Here is a 27,219-nt window from a genome sequence, read left to right as displayed (position 1 = left end):
AAGCAGGGTGGAAAAGACCAGAGAAAAAACAAGAAAGAGGGAAAAGTTTAAAAAAAGCAAATGAGAAACATGGTCAATCTGAGGATAGTGGGAATATGGAGAGGACACAAGGACAAAACTTGAAGAAGGCACAGAGTAAAATACAGATTTGTTAGAAAGGACAAAGTTGTCAGCTGCAGCCGCCTCCCAGATGTTCAGTCAGGCCAGGGCTGTTACTGCAAACGCTGGAGCTGGTATCCATGACCCTAGCTGAGGTACAGCCTGCGCCGACCCCAGGCCAGCCACCGCGGTGGCCAGGCCCCCTCCAGTCCCCTCTTGCCCAGGGGCTCCCCAGCTTCCCCCCAATTTTCTCTTGCTGTAGCCTCCTGCCTTACCCCCCACAACACCCCCTCGCGACACTGGGACCCTTCACACACCCGCTACAGACAACGCCAGCACACCCCCCCTCGCACACACATCCCCCTCCTGGGGACCCCCTCACACACAGCCCCTTGCACACTTCACACACACACACCCATCCCCACAGAGGGGCCCTCTGCCCCACACACACTCTGCACAATCCCCTTCACACACACACCTTGTCTATCACCCACGCAAAACCCCACACACCGGGATCCCCTACACACACACACACACACACACACACACACACACACACACCCCATACACCCCCACACACACACACACAACCACATACACGCGCGTGCGCATACACCCACCACACACCCATATACACATACATACACACACCTCCCCCTCACCCCCCACGCACAGGCCCCGCGCGGCGCCCCCAACGGCTGCCGCCCGGCGCGGCCCCCGGGCACGCGCCCAGCGCTCGGCGGCGCGGCCCCGTGGCGGGCGGGGCGGGCGCCCGTGACACTTCTCCTCCCCCTGCCGCCGCCGCCATGTGCGGCCCGGGGGGGGGGGCGGGGGCGCTGCGCCCGCCCCGCCCCGCCCCGCCGGCGGGGAGAGCGGAGCGGAGCGGTACGCGGGACCGGGCCGGGCCGGGCAGGGCGGGCGACTCGTCCCCAGCGCGGGGCGGCGGCGGCCGGTGCTGACAGGCGCGGGCGGGCCGTGGTGGCGACGGCGGCAGCAGTCCATGGAGCCCAGCTAGAGGCTCCCGCACCCTCCACCGGCGGCCGGAGGTAGGTGCCGGCGGGGCGGGGCGGGGCGGCTGCGGCTGCGGCTGCGGCCGCGGCCGGGCGGCGGCGCGGGGGACGGGGACGGTTTGCGCCGCGCCGGGTTGCGACGTCCTGCCGCGGCCGCGCACACGAACGGACACACGGACACCGGCAGGCGCCCACGCTCTGTCGTCCTTCCCGGCCGCGGCGGCGGGGCTGCCCGGCGGGCTGCGGCAGCGCGCTGACAGGTCGGCCGGGCCGGGCCGGGCGGCGGGGCCGGGTGCTGCGCGCAGCCCCCGCGGGCGCTCTGAGCTGCGGTGCGGGGCCGCCACCATTGTTGGCCGTGGGGCGGCGCGGGCGTGGGGCGGCCGCCGCTTTGTGCGGTGTCCCGGGAGCCGCGGGCGTCTCGGCCCCGGCGCGGCGAGGGGTGCGAGGGACGGCGGGGGGCGGCACTGCACAACTTCCCCAAATGGTTGTTGGGGCTCTCGGCGAGGGACCCCCGCGCCCGAGGCGGTGCACGGCGGCTCCTGCCGTCAGCAAACTCCGCGGCTGGCAGCGGCTTCAGCGCCGGGATCCGCGGGCTGAAGGGAGAGGGCCGGAGGGAGGTTAAAAATTGATGGTGTGTTTAAAGGTTGGCAGTAACGTGATTATTTGGGTGTCTCTCTTAGCCGGTAGCGAAGCGACGGGAGGGCGTGCGGGTGGGGAAGCTGTGGCAGAAATCCTTTTTGTTGCTGTTCGGGTCCGTGGCGGCGGTTGCTGCGAGGATAAACGGTCACCTGCGCTTGGCCGCTGCCCGGAGAGGGTTAACGGCCGCCGCTGGACGAGGCGGCTCTGGCTCGCGTGTCGCTCGCGCTGTCGCCCCCGGGCTTTGGATGCGCATCGCGTTGGGTTTTTAAGCGTGCCTAAGTGTTTTGCCGAGGAAGTTGTGCATCTGTCAATGGAGAGATGCTGCAGGATGCCAGTGTTGTGTGCAGGAGTTGTCATGCAATGATTCAGCTTTCCACCTCACCCCCCCGCCCCCCCGTCTTTTTAAGAGATTGGTTTTGCTTAGATTTACTTGCTGTTGTTTACATTTTTTCTTCTCAGATGCTGTTCTCGTCAGAAATCTTTGTTTTTAAAGAATAATTAAAATGCAGGATTCAAAATATGTATGTTATCTAAAAGGGATTATTGTTTAAAAGGGAAGAGTATCTGGTTACCGAAGAATTCTTCAGGTCTTTTCCATTAAAACTTAATGCATAAATATTCTTATTTTTGCTAGTAACCTGTCATGTCATTTATCACTAGCGAATTGACTTAACATTTGAAATAAAGGTTTCCTCACAAATATGCTACTGAATGGACTGTTCCAGGCATAACATTAGTATAGGAAGGAAAATCAGCACACTCCCATTTTTCTTTCTATGTGTAATTTTGGAAAAGCCTTTTCTCCCTTTTCATGACTATATGGGTGACCCTGATTGATCAGATATAACTACAGTGAGGACTTGGTCCATCCGGCAGGCTGCCAAGAGCGTGCACATTTTCCTGCACAGCTCTGCTAGGGCTGTGTGTTCAATTCGTACATGCTCACTGTTTTGCCCTTGGAGTCTTTGACCAATTTTGTAGCGTTTCTGCAAGAAGCTCCAATAGGAGTCTCACTGAGACAGTAAAATCTATTTCTCATTGTGATATGGTTGAAGCCAAAGTTGCAGGGGGAGGAGGGAGGGATAGATGCTAGGAGCGGCTGTAGGGTGATGTTGAGTTTCCATGTGTGCATAAAATTCTGGAGGGGTTCCAGCAGCAAGAGCTATCTGGGTCTGACTGCGCATCACTAGGAGGATGGTTTTTCCAGGGTCCTGCTAGCTTGCTACCAGAAACACAAGTGATAAGCATTTGCAACATGCATGGATTGTATTATAAGCCCGGGCTCAAGGACTGAGCCAGCTGGGTTAGTCATGTAAAAGGCATGACATGTGTGATGAGCAGGTAGCGCTGAACGTGCTACAACTTCGGGAAGCTGGCATTCGCTGCGAGCAGGCTTGGAAACTCACAGCCGAGGAGAGCCTGCAGCAGTGTGAATTACAGGGGAAAAATGCGTTTGCATGTAACAAAGAGGGCTGGCTCATCTCTTGCTCAGGGAACTGATTTTTAGAGAATCTGGCTTCTGCTTCCGCCACAAATTTATGGTGTAGGTTTGGGCAAATCATTTAACCGTTCCCTGCCTCCATTCTCATTTTCTTTACCTGTGACCTGCTAAAGGCTTGTGTTTACAGCGTTGTCGATTCAGACACTAACTCAAATCCTTTACCTTGCCCGATTGTGTTGCACGCAGAAGTCTCAAGTCCAAGGTAAGTGGTACCTCGCCTAGCTGGTCTGAGGGGATATGGTTTGAAATTCGAATGCTTGAGCCAATAATACAGATGCAGCAGCCTCACCACAGTCCATCAATCTCTAATCCTATCTTTCTTCTAATCCAGTCGCTCAGTGCTGCTAATCAAATCACCCTGCATAGCTCAAGTGATGTTTTGCTGTGTGCTTGGCCTCGTATCAGCTAGGCTACATCAAGTGAGGGAAGTTATGGAAGTGAGGGTGGGCTGAAAATCATCAGCTCTTCAGGACACAGACTGTCATTTGATGTTTGTAAAATCCATGGCACAAGAGAGGCCTGGTGTGACTTGGAGATACGAATCATAACTAGAGGGTAAATTATAACAACGTAACAGAAAAATGGCCAGAAAAAGTAGTACCTCCGGCATTTCTGTGTAGCCAGCTGTGTGCAAGTCAACAGAGAATGGAGGTGGAAGGGCGCAGCTCCCTTGGCATAACAACAGCATTCTTATTTTAGCATGGAAAACAGCCAAAGATAAGGAGTGGTTGTCATCTGGCTGGTCAGAGGATTTACAAAAGAAAAAAAAAAAGCTTAGTTTGAATGGAAATATTTTCATGTCGGTACTAAGAAGAAAAGCGGATAACCTTGCAAGTGATGTACTGCTAGCTTTATATGGCTAGTCCAAGATTTCTCCCATAAAAATCACAATGATCCTAATTAAGCCCAGACCCTGTTAAATGACACATGGCTTTATTTATTTCAGATGTTTCTAGGTCCCAGAGATGGGGCCAAATGTGAAGAGTTTGATGTGGCAGATAGTTTAACCCCAATTACTTCTACATAAATCATGTGATTGTTACAGTAGCCAAGTACATGCAATGGTTGCCTCAGAGCTACTCATAAAAAATATATTAGAAAAATATTCCATTAAAAATATTTACTGAGTAAAGAATAACCACCTTTACCCCACCTGAGCCTGCTTGTTCGCTATGGCTCCCCCTCTCAGCCTTTCAGACCCAGGAGGCATCTCCTTTGTGGCAGCCAGTGTTGCAGAGGCTTTGGGGAAGACTGGTTAACTTTCTTTTTACAGGCGGGAGAATCAGAATGCAGTAGCTGTACTGGCTCAGCGTGCCCGCTGGTCTGTATGCATAGACAGCTGAAATGGTGGCTTTGTGGAGCAGTCAGCGAGAGAAAGAAGCAAAATGGGAGCTGACAAATATTCCTGTTATGAAACTGGGATGGATAAATGATTTATGGGGGTACTTGCTTTTTTATTTTTAGTGGAAGGACTCAGTTGACAATGTGTGATGCTAGCTGTGAATTGCTTTGTTTTGAGATCACACTGCACTGGGTCATGCCTCCAGAAATGGCATCTACAGAATAACAATACAGTAAAGTACTTGGTAGCATTGCTTAGATTTACTGTCTAGCCCACAGTACTATCTTCAGGAAGAAAAAGCCCTCCCCCTGGTTTTATTTCTTCTCTCTCTCTCTTTCTCTCTCTTTTCTTTCCTTTATTTTTCTTTTCTTTTTTTTTTCTTTCTTAAAGCCCCCATCCCAAATTGTCCCAGAGGACTCTACCTCCAAAGAGGAGGTAGCTTTATGAGAGCTCCTAGGCTAGGAAAGATCATTAACCTTTCCCAGCTCTCCTCAGAAATTTCCATTACATAGATTTTCAATTTTGTCCATCCTTCCCAGAGCACTAAGCAACTTGGTAAAGTGTCCACTCTTGCAGGAGCTTCTCTATCAACAGCATTTTAATGTTTCTTGTTATTTCTGGCTTTTTTTTTTTTTTTCAAACAGGTCCATCCACACTATCTGTTAAGGTATGGCACTTGGGTAGTGACAGTATAATATGGGTTGGGTGCGTTTACAGGATCATGTGTGGGGGTTTTTGCAGAACTTCACAGGGGCGAGCAAAGTGGAAGCCCCTTGGCACTGTCACATGGGGAGCAGGGTGCCATGGGAAACCTCTGCGCTCGAGTGCTGTCTTCGAGCTCGAGTAACTGGACCCCACCAAACTTCACATACTGTTTCCAGCAGGTTTTTTTGCTAGTTAGTAGTGTATGTAGTTGTTTGGAAAACACTTCTTTGAGGCATCATATTGAGGCTAAATGTCCTCAAGAGTTAACCTAAGACCCTAGGACAGTTTTGTTTTCCCTTTTGGTCTCCACGACATGAACAGTGCATTGGCTTTGTGGCTTTCTGATCCCTGTATTGCTTGCGTCACTTTTAAAGCACGCTGTGATAAATGGGCTAGAGTGCAGCTATTACAGGAGATGGAAGCTGGCTGCTATTTGGTTGAATTGCAAGCTGAGCTGGGCATGGGGGGGTGTCCTCCCCATGGCAAGTGCAAAGATCTCTGGGATTAGCCATGTCCGTAGGTTTTACTGAAAGTCTGCGGTGAAGCACTGCTGAGGAATAGTGTCCCAGAAATGGTCATTGGTGGTCTGAGAGTTTGTCAGATGCTTATTAAGTTTGAGCCAGTACTACTTGGGTATAAACTCTGATGGTCCAAAGAGGCAAGGGAAGTTCGGCGCTATGCCTTGCTGAGTTTCAGGGCGGCTGATGAAGGCAGGCACCCCTCTGAACATCCCACGCTGCAGCTCCAAACTCAGTCTAGTTTTGAAAAGCAGTCTCTACTCCAGCGTCTATATTCGCTTCAAGTTCTTAATTATTTTTCTGCTTTTGTCATGACATGGCAACAGAGGTCAGAGAAGTGTGGCTACTAGGAGGGCCAAGAGAGAAACAGCTCTCACGTGCTCTACTGGATGGCATAGTCTTCATAGCAAAGCCAGGCTATTTGGAGGAGTGCAGGTCTTGCATTCCAGTGAAAAATAATTCATTGATGGCCAGAGAATAATCACTTTACTCTGAAAAGCCACTCCAGCTGCATTGCACCAACTGTTCTTTTTCAGCCTCTCAATCCTTAATGACAGTAGTGGCTAATTTCTCTTTTTGTGTTTTTCTAACTGCAATGTCCTATTTTCTCTGAGTCTACTGAGAAAATAATAGTAGTCATTGCATAGCTACTTGTCACCTTTCAGAGCAGAAAACTTGTGTGGTTAAACGGCCAAGTTATTTGGTGACTGCTTCAAGCAATAGCAACTTTTTGTAGCTTATCAGTTATTTAGCTATACTTAGTGAATAAACTGTTTAACTAGAGCAATGTTGCTTAACTTATGGTCTGTGAATATCAGATGATGATGAATAAAACAGTTGCAAAAACGATGACAACCACTTGCATGCATTCTCTTACATGCCAGCAAACAAATAATGTCATAGGGTCAGGAATGGTAAAGTGAGAAATGTGTATGCACTTAGTAGATTTTTTTTTTAATTTTTATTGTATTTGAACGCCTATCTGACAATACTGCACAAAATAATCCTTGGACTGGAAGAAAAAGATTAGGTGAACTTTTGATTAAAGGAAAAAAAAAAAAGAATTTGAGGAGCATTGAGCCAAATGATCCAGTAGAGCAGTGAGAGTAGAACATGTGGAAAACGAAGCAAAATTTGAAGTATTTTTTTGTGTATAGGGTACACATCTTTCTGGTTGTTGATGGTGGATTGCTTGCTATAGAGCTGGATCCACACAAGGCTACCGCAAAGTAAACAGGACGGGCAACACATTTTTCTTTAGTCAGGATTTTCCCAACAAGCAGTCAGTTTGTTGCTCTTCTGCGCTGCGTGTGCAGGATCCATTAGCAGAGGTGTTGTTCTTCACCGAGCTGGTGGTACCTGGCTCTTTATCTCCTGTCTCACTCAACTGCTGTACCCAAGCAGCCATTCGGTTTAGGGAAGACTGGCTGGCCAATGTAGGGTTATGCTGGTACTAAAGTAATGGTAGGCTGAAGAAAGCAGTTGTAAGAAGTTATATCCCCATTCATTGAGGGAATGCACCTGCCTTTTGTTTGGGTTTGCCATTTAGGTCCCTATGTGACTTTTTTTGTGACTTTTTTTTTTTTTTTTTTGTTATGCTCAGGTAGCAGTCGTGGGTCTTCCCACATGTGTTTAGCCATGAAGACATCACTTGTCTTTTAGGAGATGTTCTGGCTATCACTGTAATTTTGCCTCTTCTACAGGGGATTACAGTATTAAGTTGATGGAGCTACTACACCTCAATGCTGTTAGGTGCTACAGGAGAGTAAGCTAAAACAGAGGATGGCTGAGTGCTCACAGATCTTCACATTCATGGCACGTACCCTCAGAGCTGTGCAGTGACTGTCCTGAGGGGATGTAATGCAGCCTCCCACTCCCAATTCAAAACACAGTTGCCTCTGAAACAGTCAAGTTGAAAGACCAGGTCAATGCCATCGATCAAGAGTAGGCTCCAGACATCTGAGATGTGTGTTAGTTATTGGAGAGGCCCGTCAACACTCTTGCTCCCTATGTGTTCCCTGGTGGAGCTGAAGAGCTCTCTGCTTTGAAGCATAAAGGCCCAAATATTTGGGGACCTAGTACTTCAGAAACTGCTTTTCTTGAGAAAAGGTGCCACTGGATTTCCAATGAGCTGAGGTTTTCAAGCTGGCAGCCAATTACTTTCAAAAAGGAAAGGTTTTGGGGGTTTGGTTTTGTTTTGTTTTTAACAGTTTCCAGTTTTGAACCCATTGCCCTCTTTGGCCAAAGAATGTGAAGTGGTCAGAGGTAGGCGAGATGTCATTTAGGTCAGGGTTAATTAAACCAGAATCTTGTCTTTTTGTATTTTAAAATTTGTATATATTTTGATTTGTGCAATTTTTCCTGTTCTATTTAAGGCTGTTACTTTAAGGAAGTCTAAATAAAATTTCCTGTCAGGAATGGTTTAGATATAGCTGATCCTGCCTTGGGGCAGAAGGATGCATTCGGCAACTTCTCAAGGTCCTTTTCAGGACCTTTTCTATGGTTCTAGGCAGTTACGGAACAAAAGAATTCATAGTAACTTGTGCTGCTTATGCTGGTAGGATTTTGTTATAACATTTTAACACAGATATTTGTAAAAGAAATAATAGCTAATTGTAGTGCAGTTAATATGACAAATGCCTCTTAAAATTAGAGAGGAAAACAACTGATGTTATATTTTTAGACTAACAGCATGATATGGCTATGATTAATTTTTCCAGGAGCTTTGTGTTTTTTGTATCTGCTTAAGTGTATTAACATTTTAAAAGGTCAAAGGTGAGCTTTAAAATGGATGCCAAATTAAGATGGATGGGAGAAAAATGACATTTAGTTCTTGTTACTGTATATTGTTTGAATTTGACCAAAGGCAAAAACAAAACAAAGACCCCCTCCCCAAGACACACAGACACACACACAGGCTGACTTTCATGCATACCTGGTCCAGCAAAACCTAATTCATATAGGTAAAACATCATCCTGGCAAAATCAGTAGTCAAATGCCTTCATTTCCAGGCAGTTTAAGTATCTCTTTGCAAAGCCTCTCTCATTTGACTAGTGTTAGTGGACTCTGTAAATAAATGTAGCTAAAATATTTATATTAGGAAAATATGGCTAATGTGAACCATAACCACATTATCATTTCCTGCCCTTGCTGTGTTTGAGATTATGATTTTGTCAGAGAAGGAACTGTACCCTCATTTGTACTCATACAGTTTCTGGCACATTGAGTCCTTCGGAAAACAAAAAAATAAAATATAATGGAAATGATTCCTTCGTTTTCAGTGGGAACATTGGCCAGTCGGAGTTGAAAGCGGGGCTGCAGAGGAACCACTCTGTGAATGTACTAATGGGCAACAGCTTTGATTTTTGGAGAAAGCAGTATAACTTGAGGGAAGGACCACATCTGTAGATTTATGTCTGTCATTTCCAGCGTTGCCCTAAAATTATGATTCGGACCTAGCGCTGTGATGTGCCCCATGTCTTGGGAATTAGACGCTCCATTCCTCCAGGGACCTAGAGCCTATTTGTTTTTTTGGTTTTTTGGTTTTTTTTTTTGATATTATTTCACAAGGCAGATTCACTCCCATTGCTTCATGACACCAATCCATCGTTTCAAAAAATAAAATAAAATAAATCTCAAAGCAAATCACTCTTCCCACTGGTGGTTGGTGGTTCATCAGCCAGACAGTAGTCAAAGTGAAGATGGAGGCTGCCTCCCGCAGGCTGCCACCTGCATCAACCTACACCTCCTTTGGCCCTGTATTTTATAGCAAAGTACATCCTTGTGTCATGGAGGCTGCAGAGGCTGTGCCATGCTGGGAAGAGCCATACCATGTCAGAGTTGGTTCTGACTTCAGTTTGTTTAAGGACAACTGTAAGTTGTTACTACTGTAAAAGATCAAAACTGGTAGCCTTTTCCAAAATGGCAGGCGAGGAGGGGCTCAGTGTTGCGATACTCAGGTTTTTCCAGGCCTGTGAGCAGCTTTGGCCCCTTCACTGTTCTCCCTTCCTCAGATGTGCTTGTACCTTGCTCCCCCGCCCGAAGCCTGACTGGAGTGTTCAGTTCGAAGAGGAAAACATTACAGTGCCAGCAGCTGAACCCTGTTTTACCAGGATAAAGGCAATGTTGTCTCCAAAAGGAGACCATGCATCCTACGCTGCATAGGGTGCTGGAGTCAAATTTCCTCTGGGAATTTACTACTCCCTTTTTTTCTATACCATGTGACATAATCACTGTGAATTTCATCCTTTTATTCTTGTTGCCTTTTATTGAGCAACTTTCCTCAGATCAGTAGTATCTCTTTCCAAAACTGGGGGCCAAATAGCTGCTTCATTAGCTGTCAGTTCAAAATCACATGGGTTTTACTAGGGTGAAGTTTTGGCCAGTATAACTGGGCCAGTATAATTTTGATTTGTCAGCTATAGCTGTGCAGTTGAGAACTGAGAAAAGGTAATGCTGTCATTCTGGTAATCGTGCCTATCCAACTCGTTTTGGCAAGCAGTGCACTACCCCTGAGCCTAATGAATCAGTGGAAAGATTCCCTTTGAATTCCATGAGCTCTGGGTCTGCATTTGACATCAAAAACGCTAAACACTGGAAGTGATGCCTTAAAGAGAGAAAGTTGCAGTTCTCCATCTTTGCCCATAAACAAAGGCCTGAAATGTGTCTGAGGTTAGAGTAAGGAATGGTCAAACTCTTCCCCCCTCCTAAGCTCTCCTAAGAATCCAGATCGGGGAGCTGAAAACATTTACTGAACACTCTGACAAAAAAGGGGGGAAAGTGTAGAATGCTGAAACGTTTTGTTTCAGTGTGAAAATGTCTTTTTCATTTCAAATTAACTTTATTTTTTTTTCCAAGGCATCACTGTCCTCGGAGTGGAACAAACAAAACATTTTTATTTTTTCCTTTTACCAAAAGAGAAAACAAAAATAGTTCTTAAAATGTTCAACCCAAACATTTCCTTTTAATTTTTTCAGCCTAGCCACCAGAGCAAACAATTTCATTATTTGCGTAGCTCTAATTGCAGTGATTAAACAAACACAGCAAACATTGACCCTTCACAGAGCCTCATCAGAACCCCACAGCCAACTTAGTCTGTATTTTTTTTTTTCAGCAAAGCAGCAGAGAATAAGATTGGAGTGGTTTTGTGCTAGAGTGGGGAAAAAAAGATCGACATTTTTTTCTAACTGATATGCTGTCAGTTTAGAGCAAGAATAATTTTACCCATTTTCTTGCTAGCAGATTTGGGGTTATCACCATATTGTGAATCTGATATAGTTTAAAGGCAATTAGATTTTGAATATCTTACTCATGTATTGCTCAGTTAAATTGCAACCTCTGATGCTGTTATTAGAATAAGGTGTGGGATTGATACTCTGTTAGTAATACTGATATTAACATAAATGATTAAGAAACAAACATTTAAATTTCTTTTTCTTTTTTCTTTTTCTTTTTCTTTTTCTTTTTTTTTTATTTTGGTTAGGAAGGTGATAGTCACCCTAATACAGGGTTATATAAAATTTATCTGGCTGCAGTTCCATCAAATAGGAACAAACAATTTTTTGGACATTTTTTAATGACATTTATTTATAGCAGGTAGAGCACAGGCGGCTGCTGTTTCTCAGCATGCTGGAAGAATGTTCTCCAGATGGTGCTTACTGTTTATGCTTTTATTCAGTTCACTTGAACACAGCAGCACTCTACACAAAACACAGAAAATTGGAAAATAAAAACAATTATGTTTTTACAAAGTGCCATGTTATTTGCTGAAATGTCTTATTTGACTGATGAGAGATGCTTCAGGGCAGTGTGGGGGATCATGCCTTTCACAAAAACACTGAGCCAGAGTCACCAAAAGGATAACAGGCATCTCCCCAGCTTGAGAGACAGTCTCAATTCTCTCTCCAAAAGGTGGGGTTTAGCACAATTGCTAATGCTGCCCTCATATTTGTGGCCTCTTCTGCCTCCCTTTTCCTCTGGAGAGATTTGTGTGAATTTAGTGAAGGGGTTATAATATAGCAATATTTTTGCTGAATTTTCGGTGACTGCGCACCCTGAAGGTGGGAAATAGGATTGGAACGAAGTGAGACAAAGCACTTTGTAAACCTTGTTTGTGCCATGTTTTCCGTTGGCCTAAAATTTCAGTGAAAAAATAAAGTATTAAGGCCTTCTGATGGTCTACCATAAAGCGATGACAAAAACTCAGGCTGGTATCCAAAAGGGCAGGCGTGGTCCATGATTTCTGTTTGTACAGTAGTGAAAATGTGTATCCGAATAATATTGAAATAGTGGGCATTCTCTTGTAATGTTTTGTTATGCCACTTCTACCAGACTACTTGCACAAAACATTTTCAAACTGAAAGCTTTAAACAGCTCAGAAGCGTAATTTTTTTTTGATTAAAAATACTTAGAAAAATTTGGAAATGCTTATTTCTTTCCAATTCTTTAAATAAAAAACCCAAATCATCAAAATGGATGTCAGCAAGGAGAAAAAAAAGTCATTCGATAAATATTTCTGGCTTCTTTTAAACCCCCCCCCCCCCAACATTTCAGGACAATTTTTAAATCACACAAAAAAAAATCAATTTAAACCTTCAAATTGGACACAATGGTTATTTCTTTGTAAACACAAGCTTTCCGTTTCCACCAAAATCTAGCTTAAAGCCAGCAACACTTTTAGTGAAATTAAATTTCAAGGAATTAATGTATAAACAGTTGTTCAACCAGTTTTCAGGATTTCTTAGCTAAATGGCAGGGCAGGACTGCACAGTGCTTCGATTTTTCTCTATTGCCTGTTACCCAAGAGACAGGCCTTTTCCAACCAGAATTCCTGCTACATCAGCTACATGCTGTTTATCTTTCGTTGCTCCCTTGGCAGTTATTATTTCTTAATGTGTTAATTGTAGTTCCTGGACCCTAGTGTGTGAGCATGTGTAATATTTGCTGTAATGATGTGGACACATTCTGTATTCCTGGAATCTCAGAGAGAAAATGTTATATACATTCTGGGCACAGTACATCCAGTCAGATGAACCAATTACAAGAATTCAAACAACATAAAAAGAATAAAATGGATAATTGGGAAGAGTACTTTTTTTTTTTTTTTTTTTTTTTTCTTATTCAGTTAGGATCCCTTCTCCTGCTCTTGGTTTGTATGATATATATACATTTTTAATTAAAACTTGAATGATGTCACTTGCTTTCCACCTTTTAACAATATTTCACAATGAATTCATTCCTAATAGCAAGTAGTCAGGGGTAAGGAATGACTTTGCTGAGCGATGGGGACTGTTAATTATTAAAAAGAAACCTATGGATTTAAAACAAATTAGAACTCATTAAGCCTAGGTCTGTTTCCACACAGACCAGCTGACATGAAAAAGCCTGTGGAAAATTGCAATTCCTAGCCAACACTTCCCTAGTAGAGAGGCACCTGTGCTAGCAAAGGATGTCTTCGCTATTTGGGCTCGTGGCAGAGGTGGCCAGTCTCTGATCTGCTGGGACAAGTTGCTTGGGCCATGGCTCTCCTGTGTCTTTCCCCATTTTCTTCCAGACCTCCTCATACGCGGGGCTGCCTTCCTTGATGCCACCACCCCATGTGCATAAAGAAGTCCCGCCTCGCTCCTGGAGGTGGATGCTGGTGCGGGCCATGGTGACTGGTCCCCCAAGCGATCCAGGTGGTAAGCCCCGCTGAAAAGATTGGCTAGTCCAGGTTTAGAGGGAGAGGAGACATGGAAAAATGCCTTCTTTCGGGAAGTATGTGACCTCTACTGTGGGGCTCTCTTGCTGTGGCTGGGTGAACAAACCTAGTAGGATACATCTACTTACTCTCACTTACATAGATTTATTTGTTTTCCAGATTTGGCTGTGACTCTCCAGTTGTCTGTAGCTAGAGGCTTTTTGTGGGACTTTTGCAGAAAATACTGTGTGTTGAATTGGTTGCTGGAGACCAAATACTTAAATATATGTAACCACATAATATTTTTATGTACTTTTCTGAAATTCTTTAAAGAGGCAATGGATGAGTGTGTCCTGAGGAAAATCCTAATAAGGAGAGTAAAAGGTGACCTATAACCAGCATTCAGGAGTTTCATTTTACATTCACAGGCATGCCATATATAGGGTTTGTTGTCTTGCTGAGACATCCCCCAGTTTTTCTCTAACCTTACTGGGAGTGTCACACTTGTACCAGGAGAAGAAACGCCCATTCTGCTGGATAGAAATCAGCAAAAACATTTTGACATCTGTGCAACAGTTTAAAATGAATTATTCAGCACATAGATCGTGTTATTTGAGCAGCTAGCATATCTGTGCCCATTTACTACTCTCAGTCCATGGTGGAATTATCATTGATGCCAGTGGGAACTGAGCACATGGACTGGGGGTAGATTTTGGCCCATAGCCTGGAACGGCATTTGACTGCACCCCTGCAGAATATGATAGGAATAATCTGCTTTGCCACCAGCAAAGACGTAAAGACAGTGTCAGTCTGTTCCTTCTCTTGGAGTACTTCAAACAAGTGCTGAAAAAAGATCTTAAAAATTGAAGAAATCATTAATAGCTTTGACTGTTGAGGTTATGTTCTGAAGAGCAAAGCTTGCCTGTAATTTTGATGGAATCAATATATTATATATGAATCTCTAGAAACACTAAGCATCTATTGCCCACCAGACCCAGAGCACAAACAAGCAGCAGATCCAGGCCAATCTCCAGATTCTGCCAAGTTAGGAGGGTTAAAATGAAGTAGTTGCCAATTTGTATCAGAAAAGGAAATTCATGATATCCACTAGGTAAGCAGCATCTCATTCAGAAAAGTAAGGCAAACTGCTGTAAGAACATGCTTTGGGGAACTGCAAGTGGGGACACATAAGAAATACAGATCGGCTAAGCTTCAATAAAAACTGGGTCTATTCAAGACAGCTATTCAGGAGAGAAGATGGACATGTATCTTTCATTTAGCTTCCTAGTTCAGCAAAGTGATCTGAATTAAAGCAATGTATGTGTTGTAAGATCCTAACATCTGTTAATTTATAGGATGCTGATTCCCTGTAGTTGCATTCCAAATATAAATGCAGAGCACAGTATGAAAATGTTCTGTTCTATGGGTTATTTTCATGTCACTGCATTCCATTAAAGACTGTGATATAGCCCTCCACTGATGTTTATTTAGTGGACAAAAATTTGGGAGTACTTGAATAACACTGCAGTGTGCAGCCAAATCATCTACCCCTCGTTGTCAATGTCCTTCAAATCACTAACTTTAAAAAGTAGAAGAGCCTTCCCCAACTTCTAATGTTCCCTCCCATTTATATCTGGCAAACAATATCCTACAGTATTAGTGTCCCAGTGCTGTACTTGGAAAGGAAAGACATATTATCCAGGTAACTATAAAACAAATGACTAGTATACATTAAATCTTATGCAGGAGAGCATATCTACTGAGAAAAGACACTGAAGCATATAATGAAAGTTAAGCAAATTCTTATGCCACTGAAGTCAGTAGAATTTAAGCATATAGTTAGGCCTTTGTGAAATATGGGCATATGTTCTGATAGTAACACAATAGGTGGAAGACTGGTGTTAAAGACTCTTGAATCCTTGTGCGTGTGTAGAACTCTATTATCAGATTCCCCAGAGCTTTGCAATTAGCTGAAAGAAGTAAAATCATGATAAATACCATGCAGCCTTTGATATTCAGGTACAGTTCTTCAATAAGAGGTGGGAAGTAGCTTACTCCTCTCTTATTTGACAATAGGAGTTCTGCAGTTAATATTTCTCAAGGTGTGAGTTGGTACTTGGATTCATACTTGTTATGCAGTCAGCACCACGAGTGTGTATACGTATGTGTGATATTTTCATAGTAACTGAATCTGTTTTAGCTTTTTATATGGCTGCCATTACCAGAGTGTCTGAACCTTCTTACCATCTTTGATCTACACACCATCACTACGCTCCCCTGAGGCAGAAAGATATTATCCCCATTTGGCAGAGAGTAAGAAGAGACGCAGAGAGATGTCAAGTCTGGTATTAAAAGTTATTTTCATGTCCAGATATGTGGAGACACCTCTGTGGGGATATTTCAAAACTTTCTGTCTGCATATTTTGGACCCTGTTTGCCATTACAGACCTCACTCAAAGGGGCTTGCTTGACCTTATGTGAGCAGTCCATGACAGAGGATATGAACATACACGTTCCAATTCCTGTGCTAGAACCAGAAGCAGAGGAAAATATCTTGCCAGTGTACTTGTGAGGTGGAGAAGGGATATGCAGTAGACTCCCCAAAAATTAAAAAAATAGAACATGGTAAACAGCAGAAGTAATATATGTAGGTGAAGAATGCTGCATGTTTTTTATTGCCACTTGATTGGAAAAATGTATGTAGTTTGTGAGTATCCATTGATTAGCGATGCAGTTGCTCTGTGCTAGTATCAATAAAACCTTAATAGTACATGATACCATCCTGTGATTTCTTCCCTTTTTTTTCACATCCCCTTGTGAATATGTGTGTATACAAGTGCAATTGCATACTGTATACAACATATATATACTGTGGGTGATTACATAGAAAGAGATTATAAAATCTTCAGCAGCTGCCTCCCACGTTATTTTACAGCCTTTTTCAAAGTATTTAAAAAAGGATCTCTGATATGCAGCACTTTCTGACATGTACAAAATAATCAATATTGTTTTTCTTTATTTTGCTGAAACATGTTAATTCTTAAAATGGCTTCTGAATAGTCATTCCTAGATACGTTTAGTGACTGCAGTTTGCTGGGTTAGCAACAACAACAGAAAAGGCTCTCCTTCATTTCCTTTATATGCACATTGTGCAGCTTTTCAAACAGTGCATCCAACAACACCGACTGGAAATTTCCAGGCCCATTTCCTGTCTGGTGCATGCTCATAAAGCAAGATTGTCTGTACGGTACATAGCTGCAGTACTGCAGAAAGTCAATAAAGAGCTGACCACCTCACCTCTATCAAAAGCAGTTGAGAAGCCCTGCCTCATCTGCCTTATTAAAACCACACTTGACTCCTGCAGAGAAACATAGCTGGAAACCCTGAAGAGAAGGAATAAAAGGGAGGCCGAAATTGCAGTGAGTATTCTACATGTAGGTCTTGCAGTAAGGTTAAAGAGTATTATAAAATAAACTAAAAAGGCAGATTCATTAAAACATTGCATTAAATGTAGGCATCTTATTTGAACTTCTGGCTCTCCCACATACAGTATGACACAGAGATAAGATGATTAGTTATTGCAGCAATGAGTAGATTTAAATAGCTCCCTAATGGATTTGTATTTTAAATTTAAATATAGATTATGCGTGTGAGTGTGTGTGTATATATTTAATCTTTGCGAGAAAAGACATGGTGTAGGAATAGATAAAAGAAGTAGAGTTTATTCTGCAAAATGTATTTTAGTGTTTGTTTGAAAGGATGCTTATTATTTTTTTCTTATATAGAAGTAATTGATTAAACGTTTGCCAAGCTTTCAGCAGTGTCCATCAGAAAAATCCCTACCCCCACCTTCACAGGTCCCACTAGCTTTTTCTCACCTTAAAATGAAAAAAGAAAGAACTTTAACAGAAAGATCATTGCTTTAGCTTAATATTGTAAGATTTCAGAGATTGAATTTTCTGATAGTAATGAAATGAACCCTGAGTTGTGCCATGAATTTGATTGTAGTTAATTTGATTTTTGAGATGCTCAACAAAGCTAGCCCATTAGCTTTAACCTCACATACTTTGGGTTTGTATGAAGTGGTATTTATACAAACGTGCACACACACACACACACGCACACACACACACACGCACATGTATGTATGTATAATATGAAAATCTCTCTCTTGCGGTTCAGTTGTTTGTAACAATTGCTGTCCGTGAGTAGTTACTAACTGTAGAACTATTGGTATGGAAATGGTATTTAGTGTGTTGCTGACCATTAATCCCACTATGTTCATTGCTTTGGTGGTACCAGGTTAGTTTGCTTTTTCATGAGGAAAAGTAATGCTGAACATCTCAGCAAAGAGACATGCACAAATGCTGTTCTGCAGCTTTAGCCAGTCCTCATGGATCTTAATAAGACTGGTCATATGAATAGGAGCGACTTGTGTCAGAAAGGATTTTTTGGCTGAAACTCAGAGTTTCTATTTATCCAATTTGCCTCTGCAGACTTGAGAGCAAAATGCTGCTGTTAGTATTTGCCAAGAAGCAATGACTGTGGTGGGAGGGAGGACATTCTGCAAGATGGTCCCAGCATTTTGCTTTTTTTCTTTACACAAGTTAATAAAATGGTGGAAGGTGGGCTTTTGTTTCTGTATCTATGTCCATATATATATATGCGCCCATCTTCCACCATTATACACCGTGTGTGTGTGTGTGTGTGTATTTTTTTTTTGCGTGTGTGTGTGTGTGTGTGTATATATATTTATGGTTATTATGTATATAAAAGCAGCTTTGGATAAGGAAGTATCTTGTGGTGTCAGGAAACTAACAGCACAAGGCTGCAGATAACTGGCAGTAGTGTTAAGCAGTTGATTGTGTGGGGAAAAACAGAAAGAGGATTCTGAAGCTATGAGAAGATCAGTCACTATGGGAAAAAAATAAGGAGGATACAGTTTCCAGGACAGGGGATTAAGAGAGCCTGGGGAGGGAGGAGATGAACGGCAGGGGCACACAAGTCGGGAGTGATACTGAAAGTTTTCCAGGCGATGGGCAAAGGTTGAGCTGCAAAGGAGATAACTGCCATGAGTTGATCGTGGGAGGTCCTGTAAGTGAGGGAGTGTGAAATCTCAGCAGAAGTCAGGGAATATATGACATAGCGATGTGTAGGAGGGAAAGTGCCCATAGATGGGAAGAGGGTTGGACACATGGCTGGAGCCAAAGCGTTTGGTCTGGATTCATGCCACTGAAATAAGAGTCAGGCACTTGAGTGAGGAGCCAACTTGCCAGGGTGCCTGGGGAGACCCCTTCGTCCCCGGAAACCTGCCTGGAGGGGTCCCTCCACTGCCTGGGAAGGACCTGGGTGACCATGCTCCTCACTTAGACACTTCTGGCTGCGTCTAAGCAAACGGCTCCTGGCGTGTGCTCTGTATGGGAGCAAAACCATGGCACGTGCCAGCCCTGTCTCAAAACATGCGCCTTTAGCCTGCTGGGGGAGGAACCTGAGCACTCGGGCCAGGAGCAATCCAGCAGGTCCCCAGTTTGGGCAGCCAGAGGAGCGGGACGGGGCAGTCGTCCCACCGTGCTGTTGGCCACGGGGCCAGTGCAGCAACAGCAGGGCAAGAGGCAGCTCACTCGCAGCCTTGCCAGAGCCTACTGAGCTGGAGCTCAGGTGTCTCCCCTGTTCACTGCCAGGAACGGAAAGGTTTCATCGTTATGAACTTACTGTTTTATGACTTTTTTCAGTTCCTCTCTTCTCTTCGTGCTGCTTTTGGTGGCCCAGTTGAAGGCAAGGTTCCCTGTGAAGTTGGCAGGAGTTAGACTAACCCGTTCAGTAGCAGAGGAAGGCAAAAACCATTAAAGCGAAGAGCCGCTGACCTTCTTGGCCGAGGAGAGCCCCATAGTGCCAAAGTTAGCGCTAAAAGGCAAGGGAGGCGGCAGAAATTTGTCGGCCCTTTCTTTAGGGAGGTGCTGACACACGGCCCGTACCAGAGCCTGTTAAAACACAGGCTCCCGGCACAGGGTTGCCCTGTGAAACCAGCCACAGGAGCGAGGGCAGGGGGAGACCTGGGGACAAATGCATTTTATCTGTACCCATAGGCTTATTCCTGGCAGCCCGTGCAGAAACGTGGCAGGCAAGGGGATGGTGCTGCGAGCGGTCCTGTGGAGGGACCTGCCTCTGCAGGAGCTGTTCCCCCCTCTGCGCATGTTCCCTGGGACTGTGCCTCTCAACGCAGCCGAGGCCAGATGCAGGATTTAATCCTCGCTGAACGGGATGACACGGCATCGGTACTGCGACTAAGTTAGAATGAGTCAGAGGCACAGTGTTAGACATTTCTCAGCCAGTGCTAGCTAGAAAGGAAACAATTTTACACATCAGCAATTTTTTATGATTAATAATATTATCCTGCCTTAATTGAAAAATGGGCCGGGGCCCTTACAAAAAAATTAAGCTGCAGGAATTAGTATCTAACCTCTTAATGATGAATGTATATTTTTACACGCTGCGTATTACTGTCAGTGCTTTTGGAAATAATAGTGCAATGTATTGTAATAAAAAATGGTCCTGTGTGGTTTGTAGTTGTATGGCACCATTCTGTCTGGCTGACTTGACTTTAACAGCCTAAATGCTTGGGTAGAACCAATGTGAGGATGCTGAAATCCTTTTAAAAGGAATTTATGTACAAACAGGAGAATGATGTGTAGGCTCCAAGCTCTCCTATCAGTTGTTATTGCTGAGAGGTATTCACAGCGAGTTAATGCCAGACACAGCATTAGCGATTGTCAGCCTCAGTGCCTTTGTGGAAAGTCGGTAATAAAATAAGAGAGGGCTCCTGTTTGTGTGATTTTTAAACATCAATGAATCATTTTGCTTAGTAACTGGATTGTTGTTGGGTTGAGTTTGTGTAAGGGTCTTTGTGAGCCACTTTCTCTGCCTAAACAAAGCTTGAGAGGGAGAAAAAGATGATGCCAAAGGACAGGGAGATTTGTTATGGCTGGCAGAAAGCTTGCGGCTCCGCTCTGCCAAGGTTCACCAGACAGCGCACAGCGGCAGCAGGCTGTCGCATGCCTTTGACCTTCTACCTACCCACAGCCAGGCAACCCTGAGGACGGGTCAGGTTATGACTTAAAGGCATAAAACCCATTTCAGATATCTGGCCCTGGATCTTTGTCTAGGTCAAAGCAGCACAAGGAAGCTGGACTTAAAGACCATGAGAAGGTCTGGTCTGCTCACATGGACAATCAGCAACAAAATTACATAAATAAAATCCCTTTCAGGCATACTCTCCTTGCATCGTCCATTTGCCACGTGCTGCTCAGAAACCCACGGCTTCAGCAGCAAACAGGAAGAGTGGCTCCTGTTCACAATGAAACGGTATAAACGTAAGAGTTGTCCACATGACTTCTTAAAATACAAAAACTTTATTCCCCCAGCCTAGAGCTGTTAAGTACTTTCACCAGTTTAAATACTGCTAACCTAAACATTTGAATATTATGAGTCGAATCTCCCTGGAAACCACGCAGTGAAAAATAAACGCATTTGGAATCACTGACGCCTTCAAGTTTCTCTGGCAGACTAGGTGCAAGAAACCTCTCCTCCTTCCTAGGAGAACTGCCACTTTCACGTAGTCAGTAGGCTCCAAGAGCTGGGCTTTTTGGAGGAAAACAGCGTGAGACTCGTAACAGCCTCCTGACAGCTGGCAGTGCTGTGCCTTTACTGGTGCTCAGCCAGCAAGAAGAGAGTAAGGCTCAGTGAAAGCAATGCTCTGGCTGTGCTGTATTCCTCTTTGAGTAACCTGCCCCCAGCCTGGGGTGGGAGAGTTCGAGTTGCTCAGCCAAGGTGCTAAGGTTGTCCTCTCACTTGCCTTCTCCCCCAAGGACAGCCTCAGCTGCTGTCCTGGGGCCTGCTCAATCCCAAAGGGGAGCCTGCAGTCTTTCCCAATTTTGCTGATGAAGCAACAGTGTGTGTTGGGCAGAGAGAGGTGACAGCGAGGAGGCACTGGCGCTTTCCTGTGGCTGTGCCAGATCCCTAATCTGTTGTCGATGTCTGCATGGTTTGGCCCTGATGCACCTTCACACCCATTCTCCAGTGTGTCTAAATTTGTAGCAAAGGTCTGTTTAGCTACTTTTCCTTTGTATTTCAGCCAGTGTTCCTATTAAAACAGACAATAAGGAAGTCTGCATTAATGTGCTTCCTTCCTTGCCTGCCTCCTTTTCCCCCCTCCCACCCCCATCCTCTTCGTCCCTAGAGGAAACGCTCATCTCTGCCAAGATCCTTGCTTGCAAAAGTAAACAATATGAAATTACAATAAAATGTTTTGATTTGCTGGATCTGACATTCAGGAGCCACACAACCCAGAGAATTATAAAAAGGATCTTCTATAGATAGCCAGCGTGAGGAAAAAATAATCTTTCACTTTGAATGTGTTTCAGATCCAAGCATTAGGGCAGCGTAAATGAAGAGCAAGGAATTTCTTTGCCAAACCTTAAGGTTCTTAGGAGGTTTATACTGCAGCATCTGTCAACAGCTTTGTGTCTGATATCTGTCAGTGACTGGCCATTGCATAATCAATGTCAATGTTTGGGGCTTTGCATGTGTGTGTATATGTGCTGTTGTTGCTTGATATTTTAACACTTGGTAGTAGTGTATGGAAAACCCTGGGGATGAAATACGCGAGCTGACATTTGTTTCCTCCGGGGTTCTTCCAAATACTTGAGACTAAGGCGAGCCTAAGTGGAGGTGTAATCCCTGGGAGATGAGCTTCCTTGGATGCTTGCCAGTTTAGCAGGCTGGGTAATCTGCACTGTCATCAAGATTTGCGGATTAGCTTTAGTGAAGCTAGTTGGCTTTGACATTTCATTAGGGAAGTTTTCAGCAGTTTTTCATCCCTGGTCTTTACGCTGTAAAATACGGATGATGTAGTTTTGTTATCCTTACACCTTTTAACATTTGTGCGAGTCAATACCAGGACTGCAAAGGTCTCTGTCCGCTGAGGATTTTTTAAATTCATTGCTTGTTTGTGAAAGACTAACTGGGTCAAAGGCTAATTTTGTAAAGGAACTGCTTTTCCCAATGATAACCAATAAATTTTCATCTGGGTAGTGTAAGTTACCAAACTGTTGTCTCCCAAAGAAAGGATAAAAGCAACTACTATTTATCCTATAATCTGCAAATATTTTGAAAAATGAACCAGAATATCGATAAAATGGCTTAACATCACAGTCTCAAAAGAGCTTTTAGGACATTTGTTTAAAAATCAAAATGTTAAATTTAGAGGAAAGAACTGTGCAAATGAGAAGGGAGTTTGTATGAGTGACAGCGTCGTAAATTGTCTAGAGGGTTCAAGGAACTGGGGAAGGACACTGTGTCCTAAAGTCACTTGTTCGCAGAGATGTCTCTGCCGATAAGAGCCGTTTGTTGTATGTGGTGACAGTGATCGAGGAGGACAAGGTAAAGGATCACCCTGCAAGCTCCTGCAGCGCTTTTCAGAAATCTGGATGTGACCTGGTTTATTTATCATACCTAGAAGTGCTTTAACTTTTTGGCCTGCTGTAGCGTATGGATGTGTGTCCTTGGAGCTTCTTTTCCAATTTCCATAATCCTCTCCCAACCTTTTTTACATTAATGTATCCGCACACTCTTTCTTCTCCAGATACTGTCCTGTCCCTTCAGCTGAAAGAAGATATGTCCCAGATATGTCCCCCTAGAGACTTACTGCTGCAGTTCCCCGGGGGCACAAGTTGTGCAAGCCCACTGTCGAGGACAGGTAGACAAATGGCTCATAGGCCAGCATGTCATTGACTGTACACTGTGGTCCCCTCTCCTCTTACATACTTGGCATGTTACTGATTCCAGTGCAGGGTTGCAGACTTCCCACAGAACAGCCTATAACTCAAGGTCAATCTTGTCAGCCTCCCTTCCTAGGTCCACATGCACCTGAGAGCTGGCGTGGTTAGCTGATGTCTCACTGGCTGTAGCCCTAAACAGTTTTGTGTTTCTTCATGTTAAATGGTTATGTCTGCTTTTAGTTCTCCGAGGTATTGCTGAGCATGTAAAACACAGACACCAGGACCTTGGCCCCCTGCAATGGCCACCCTAAAGTGGAAAATCTGATGTGGGGGACAGAGAGGAAAGTAAACAGGGCAAGATTTTTGGACAAAGTCAAGAGGGATTAGTTATGTAAGGCAAAGGTGGCAGCGGGGACACGAAGCTCCACCTTGCAGTGGTGTCCTGGGGGAGGGAGTTCCTTGTTGCTCTCTGGCCGTGTGTGCCTCCTCACTTCTCCCTCCTCTCCTTTGCTAGTACTGGCTTGCCTCCTTTCCTTTCCTGTCAACATCCTCTCCCATGGACCCTGTAGGTAGCAGTGCATAGGTTCTCGTTCCCGAATTCTGTGTACAGCACTGCTTTGTGCTTCTGGTGCAAAGCCTGCAGAATGGTGAATGAAAAGGAAAAATTAGTTAAAAAATCATTTACCATGCTCTACTCAGAGCATGCTACTCAGGGAAAAAAGAAAAGAAATGGAATTAACCTAAGTGTTAGACTGAATGTTTTGGGGTTTCAGTGATTTATCCATCAAGTGTGTCACTGCAAACTCTTTGTGGATTTACACCTTCATAGATCTGGAATAACAAGCGGTTGAACTAAACCTCTACTGAGCACTTCTGCTTGAATTTATTTTTGTGAGAGAGGAGGGTACAATTAGCAGAAATACATCTTATGCAAAAGGCCAGGCACTTTGCAAATTCAGAGGTCTTGATTTGGGATGCAGCAACATTTTTTTAGCGCATATTACTGTGACCTGAAAGATGGAAGAAGAGAATATAAGTGGGTGTGTTGTGAGTGTGCATGTGTGTGCACATGCACACATGGATATACACAAACGCTGTTGCCATAGAAGGTGAATATCAGTTCTGATTATCTGAATATTGATCTGAGTTTAGAAAATAGCTTTCCAAGAGCTGGTATCTGCACTGTTACATTTAGCAGCACAATGAAATCAGACGACCTTTCAGTCTCTAAATCACATTTCTATGATTATACTGAGCAAGGAACACTATCCAAAGAGTTTTATTACATCGAAATAGTAAATCTGTATTGACTCTTCTTTGGCTGTTTCAGATTCTTGTTAATTTGGGCTTGAGAATGTTTTTGTTTGATTTTTTTAGACTTAATTTTGTTTATTTTAGTTACTTTATTTCTCAGACTATAGGCCTATTGTTAAGTTACCTCAACCCTTGTTCATAAAGCTTGGGACATTTGCTTCCATGTTTACTGGCTTCACATTTTCTAATCATTTTTACTATTTTGCTGATTTGAGAATTTGAAGCACAAAGTGGTTATAAGTAGGCCACAGGAAATTGTGGCTTCAAGGCAATGATAAGAAATTTCTTAATGGCTTAGTAAATGACAACATGCTTCTGAAGTTGGTTTTCAGTCAGCTCCAGACAGGTTATTGCTTACGGATGGCTTCAGTGTGATTTCTCTCCTTCTAGAAGACAAAGTGCAAGAGGATTTGTATGTGGTAGTGATTATAGATAGAAAGTAGGGTGTTTTTCTTCAAGAGCCTTAAATGTTGTGTTCCGTGTATTTACACTGAGTGAGAACTCAGCTTCTGTAATTTTAGCTGAGAGCAGTTTTGTAAATCATACTGTGGAGGTGTCCTGGGACCGCCACATAGAAACTTGCTTCTGTTGGCCAGTCACCTCCTTCAGGCCCTAAATCCAGAGTCAGAGCTTCATACCCTGACATTGGGGAGCCCATGGAAGTCTGTAAAAGGAGTCTTGTTTGCATGACCTGGGTTTTTGCAATGTGACCAGGACACCTCTGAGACTATTCTGTAACTCTGTTTCTCCAACTTTCAAAGTTATGGAAATAAATCACTTTCTCAGTTGTGGTCAGAGACATTTTTCATCTGTGTTTGGCTACTCTTTTAGAAAGGCTGATAGACATCCCTTAGTCAGTCTTGTTTTTGCAGGCTAAGTACATTGCACAAATGAGTACCTTTTTATTGCTGCTCCATCTGTATCTTCCCTACCAAGCTGAGTTTTCTACCTCCCTCTATTTCAGGTGTTCCCTACAGCTTCCCTCACCTTATCCCTTCTGTCAGAGGCTCTTGGTTTCCTCAGTTCTCCCCTCTTATCTCTCCTACAGCAGTCATGCATTTTTTTCTGGTTCTTTGATGCCCAGAGCTGTTTATGTGTTGGATCCTGCACCATCTTCTGTTTTTGTAGCAGATGCCATGCGCCTCCTCACAACTTGGTCCCCGAATCTCTCTGCCAGTGCCAGGCCTCCATGTGCTACCACTTCCTTCCATTACAGCTACTCTTAGGAATAAATCATGAAAAGCGTCAACATAGTGACCTTTCTTGGGAGGATGTGCAAAGGATGAGATGAATGGTAGTGTTCTGCCAGAAGGCACTCAGTGACTGCTATCAGGTGGTCCTTTGATCTAGAGAGAACTCAGAGGTCCTTGAAGTTCTGCAATACAGATGTCAGGAGCTCTGTATCCTATCCTCCTCTTTCTGTCCCTTGTTTCATTTTTTTGAGACATGCTGCTGATCTCAATGGGACTGGTGTCTTAGCTACTTACAAATATATCTTTGTTTCTGGAATTGACCCGGTACAGGTCTCTGAAGTTATTGCACAAAGATGCCATCAAGTTGAACATGGGCTTTCGCAATCTGCATGACCTAATATTAGTGCAGAATGCCTTTTTCTTTAAGGACCAGTAGCAGACTTCTGAGGTGCTTGAGGAAAAAGTAGTCATGCTTATGTGCACAAACCCCAAACCTATATTTAATTATTTCTTACAGCCATATTTTTAAAGAAAGGAGTTCCAGTGATTTCAGATCATCTGAAGAATGACATGGCAGCCTGATCTTACAAATACGCTACGCAATATTTGTGTTCAGGCACTTGTTTTCACTGCTCAGCATGGTGATCAGCTCTGGCTTAAAAATAGCTCTTTTCTTTTTCCTTTATTTTACCCCCAAATTTTCCCCCTGATGGAAACTGTACCTATCACATGTTTAAAACAGATTTTCTTCACTGTGTGTATAGAGGAAGGTAAAGGAAGTGATAAATCTCTAAAAACAGTATGATAAAATAAATTGTTCTAACTAAGGGGCCAGATACTGAGTCTATTACTCATTCAGTGTCTTGATCTGTAACTGCCTCACTGACTGTAAGATGAAAGCTGCTTCAATATGACTAAATATGCCAGAAGCTGGCTTCTTATAATCAAACGGGAATGCCAAAAGCTAGAGCTGTAGATCACCAAAGCCAGTAAATAGCTGGAGTACTGTCCATCAGCCATAGATAGATTTTCGGAACTGAAAAAATATTTATTTCATCAACTGAAGAAACATCTGCCATATATGAAAAAACTTATGTAAAACTTCAGGATTTTTAGAGTTTATGACTTCTCTTTCCTTCCCACCAGTAATTTGAGGAAAATCTATCACCCTTCCTATTTGTTTTTGGCATGGGAAAGATTTTATAATTTGCATTTCTTGCACTCTCTGTTAGCATCAAATTGATAACAGGATCAAAGCACCAACTACACGCTCATCCCTTTCCACGCTGTGTTGCTGCTGTTTGAAGCTGGGGAACAATTAGCTACAGATCACAGTAATACAACTCCTGTAACCTCTTGTTTTTGTGACACCAGTACCCTAGTAATCGGAGCACAATTGCTAGCTTTCTGGAGCAGAAATTGCAGGCTAGATGAAGGCAGGTG

General features: G+C 43.7%; 1 protein-coding gene across 2 annotated transcripts in view; it reads left to right on the top strand.

Moving 5' to 3' along the window:
- The first annotated feature begins 757 nt into the window (after positions 1-757).
- The window catches only part of RAI2 (retinoic acid induced 2), a 46,454-nt gene continuing 19,992 nt past the window's right edge, over positions 758-27,219 (top strand). Inside the window, exon 1 of one of the 2 annotated variants that reach the window (XM_064499523.1) lies at positions 758-1,145. The gene's annotated coding sequence lies outside the window, so the exon portion shown is untranslated. Of the gene's footprint in view, positions 1,146-1,165; positions 1,370-27,219 lie in introns of those variants that run through there. The other variant, XM_064499529.1, reaches the window with a different exon arrangement.

The sequence above is a fragment of the Dromaius novaehollandiae genome, chromosome 1 (assembly GCF_036370855.1).
Source record: "Dromaius novaehollandiae isolate bDroNov1 chromosome 1, bDroNov1.hap1, whole genome shotgun sequence".
NCBI classification, from domain to species: Eukaryota; Metazoa; Chordata; class Aves; order Casuariiformes; family Dromaiidae; genus Dromaius; species Dromaius novaehollandiae.
This window is presented reverse-complemented; position numbering and strand designations above follow the sequence as displayed.